The sequence below is a fragment of the Rhinopithecus bieti genome, unplaced genomic scaffold, assembly GCF_001698545.2.
Source record: "Rhinopithecus bieti isolate Rb0 unplaced genomic scaffold, ASM169854v2 scaffold_7648, whole genome shotgun sequence".
Lineage (NCBI taxonomy): Eukaryota > Metazoa > Chordata > Mammalia > Primates > Cercopithecidae > Rhinopithecus > Rhinopithecus bieti.
This window is the reverse complement of record NW_016805609.1, coordinates 1,096,569-1,100,005: the sequence shown is the minus strand read 5'-3', so window position 1 is coordinate 1,100,005 and position 3,437 is coordinate 1,096,569. Positions and strand designations below refer to the sequence as shown.

At 40.8% G+C, this 3,437-nt stretch overlaps 1 protein-coding gene across 3 annotated transcripts in view; it reads right to left on the bottom strand.

The window, feature by feature from the left end:
* The window catches only part of CFAP95 (cilia and flagella associated protein 95), a 94,364-nt gene that overhangs the window by 66,152 nt on the left and 24,775 nt on the right, over positions 1-3,437 (bottom strand). Inside the window, exon 2 of one of the 3 annotated variants that reach the window (XM_017873064.1) lies at positions 267-347. The exons of the other annotated variants lie outside the window; for them this stretch is intronic. The gene's annotated coding sequence lies outside the window, so the exon portion shown is untranslated. The remainder of the gene's footprint in view (positions 1-266; positions 348-3,437) is intronic. 3 annotated transcript variants of the gene reach the window in all.

Genomic DNA, 3,437 nt, shown 5'->3' with positions numbered 1-3,437 from the left:
AGGGGGAGGGGAGGGGAAGTAGTGGGGAAGAAGGAAGAAGGGGATTTGGGAGTAGAGAAGGAAAAAGCAGAAGTGGCTGGCAACTGAATAAGCTATTTTTAATAGAACTTTCTTGAGTGAAATACAGGAAGCTAAGACTAAGCACCCCTCAGAAGGTACCTTGCTTTAAGGGATACAGGGCTAGAATTGTTTAGGGGACACTCAAGTACCCAAGAATTCAATCATTCAGCCATTTGTTTATTCCGCAAATGTTTTAAAATTCCTACCTATGCCAGGCACTTTGGTAGGTGTGGGGGATACAGTGGGGAGCGAGTCTGATGGAGTCCCTGCCTTCAGTTGCTTGCAGTCTAGATAGAGAGACACAAAAATAAGAAAAATCTACAACATGGTAAGTGTGGGTAAAAACCTAGGGAAACAGAATCACTTCCCTTAACCTAGATTGGGCACCCAATCCAAAGGGCATCCAAGTCATGAGGCCTTTTAGGACCTGACCCCCTTCCCCATTCCCACTGGACTGGGACTCAGCCCCTGCACTACATTCCCATTAACACCCCTGCCTTCCCACCTCTGAGCGTGATAGCAGAGCTCTGTAGTAGAACCCAGCAGCGAAGGAGCCCAGGATGGGGTGGCAGGCAAAACACCACACCTGAACCCTCTTCTCTCCTCACATCTGAGCATCAAAGTGCAAAACACTAAATGCTTTTTGGTAACCTACCAGCATTTTATGAGAGCCTAACAGGAAGCTTTCACTTAAGTCGTCAGGGAGGATATTGGACAACACAAGCTCAACCATTTAATAATGTAGATTAGTTTACCAACAGTAAATTCTAAAACCAGGTCCTAGCTGTTTGGCCTTGGGCAAGTCACTTAACCTTTCTATGCTTCCATTTTCACATGTATAACATGAGGACAGAAATAATAACAATACCTTTTAAGATCTTAATATGAATTAAAATTTTTTTAAAAAGCAGAAAACACTTCATATGCTGTAAAGCATCACAAACATCTATGTATAGTGAATACTAATTGGGCTCCAAAATCCGGTATACATTGGAACTTAGTTTTGCCATAATTGAACTTAATTTTTCTTCCAAGCTCTCATTTTACCAAGTGGAAAAACCCGCATATTGGTCAATCCTGGATTTCTTCCAGTTCTGAGGGGTTTGTGTGGTGCCACAATGCCAAGAATCCATCTTTGTTGCCATCCTTTCTCCTTGCTTACATCTGCAGAAACACTCTCCTTCCCCTGTGGTCTTCCCTTACAGATCCATGCAGGTCTCCATCCTCCTGGCCTTGCCACACAGATTTGTAGGTAGACTGGTGTTCTGCTGCAAGGGTGCCACTCTCTAGCCCACCAGACATCTTCTAGTGTCTCTCTCCACCTGGTTTCCTGGAAACCCAGGCACCATCCCTGGGTTACGTGCCTGACCCACCAAACAGATAGTGTTTCATCTCTCCAGCACTCTGGGCTTGGGGACACATGGGAGCCCCAATCTTCAACAGTTCTGAAAACATTACCCTGGGAATAGGGGGTGATGGGGAGAGGCAATGACAGGTCCTGATATGGTTTGGCTGTGTCCCCACACAAATCTCATCTTGAATTGTAGCACCCATAATTCCCACGTGTCATGGGAGGCACCCTGTGGGAGGTAATTGAATCATGAGGGCGGGTCTTTCCCATGCTGTTCTCGTGATAGTGAACAAGTCTGACAAGATCTGATGGTTTTATAAAGGAGAGTTTCCCTACACAAGCTCTCTCTTGCCTGCTGCCATATAAGACATGACTTTGCTCATCATTTGCCTTCCACCATGATTGTGAGGCCTCCCCAGCCATGTTGAACTATGAGTCAATTAAACCTCTTTCCTTTCTAAATTACCCAGTCTAGTGTATGTCTTTATTAGCATCATGAGAACAGACTAATACAGGTCCCATCTGGCTCCAGGATTTCCAAAATCTTAACTGAAATTCAGGATCCCAGACAAATTCAAACATTCTTAACTTTTTCTCTGGCCTTCTCCTTTGTGTGTCCATGAATTCTTCATTTGCTGTGGAACAGGGTGGCTTGGCTCTTCATGCTCCCAAATCTATCGGGCTTATGCTGAGACCCAAGTTTTTGAAATCCAAATCCAATAATTTGGCTCTTTCGTTACCTGTGGGTCATTCTTCCCTGAGGCAATAAAACCGGAGTACGTCCCTACAGCAGCACACAAATGAAGGGGAAATATACCAGTAATATTTCAGCGTATTTGCCCCAGGGCCCACCTCTTTATTAGACACTGAAGAAGGCACAGAACCCATACTACTAGAGGCCTACAAAATAACTACTTTTAAATCAGAAATATATATATATAATCCAGCTTGGATTATACCTGTCTTCACACCATCAGTCAAACTATCATTTTAAACTTTTTTTTTTAATGGAAGAATGGGCCTAAGAAAGCAAAGATATTTATGGTCTGTGAAAGGCAGTATGTGGCCCTAATGATCCTACCATATACTTTAGGTTTCATGATAACTAAATTCTTACAAAAGATGCAGATATATTCTTTTTTCATATAGCAACCTTAGATAGCAGCCAAAAGCCTAACATTAAAACCATGAATCTATAATGAAGGTGTTTCTTTGGGGGACTGAGCTAATGTAACTGGCATTTCCTCGTGCCTGCTGGCTGCCCACGGATGCTATGCCCACAGCCTGTGGGGCTCTGAGAGATTCACAGCCCAAAATCTGCCCCTACTCCCAAGAGGCTGCCAGCCTAGCAGAGAGAAATATACATGTTTAAAAATTATAAAATGTATAAAATACACTGTATGAAACATCGTAAAATATATAGACCCAAATAAAATATAAGATATGCCTTTACTATATACCCTCTCTATAATACATATTTACCATATATAAAATGATTAAGGCTTTCTAAAGGAAACAGGAGACTGAATTAATTCTCTGACTTTATTACGTTAGGGGAACAGTGGCCTGTGCCTCAGATTTCCTGAGACGAACTGAGAATCATAAACTGAGGAACTAAATGAATCAACAGATTAAGAGTCTCAAATGAAAGGTGACATATAAGTGCAAAATATTATTAAGTGTAATGATAATATCTACAATAGGCTTTAGTTGGGTATTTTTAAGCACTTCGTCAAACCTTATAACCTTTCTGTGATTAAAATATAATATATACATATATAAAAATAATCAAGGTGCAATAATATATATTTCTTCTAGCTTCATTCTCCTTGCTACCTGCATTTGTTTAGTCATCAAATGACTTGCCATGATTTTTTATTTGTTGCAATGGAAAATTCTTCATGAGAAAAATAAATAAATGTACTAAAATAGAATTTAGAATGCCTCTAGAGCAGTAACTTTCAAACTCTTCAACTACAGCCCCCAGTAAGAAAAATGATGCATCTTTTTTTTTTTTTTTTTTTTT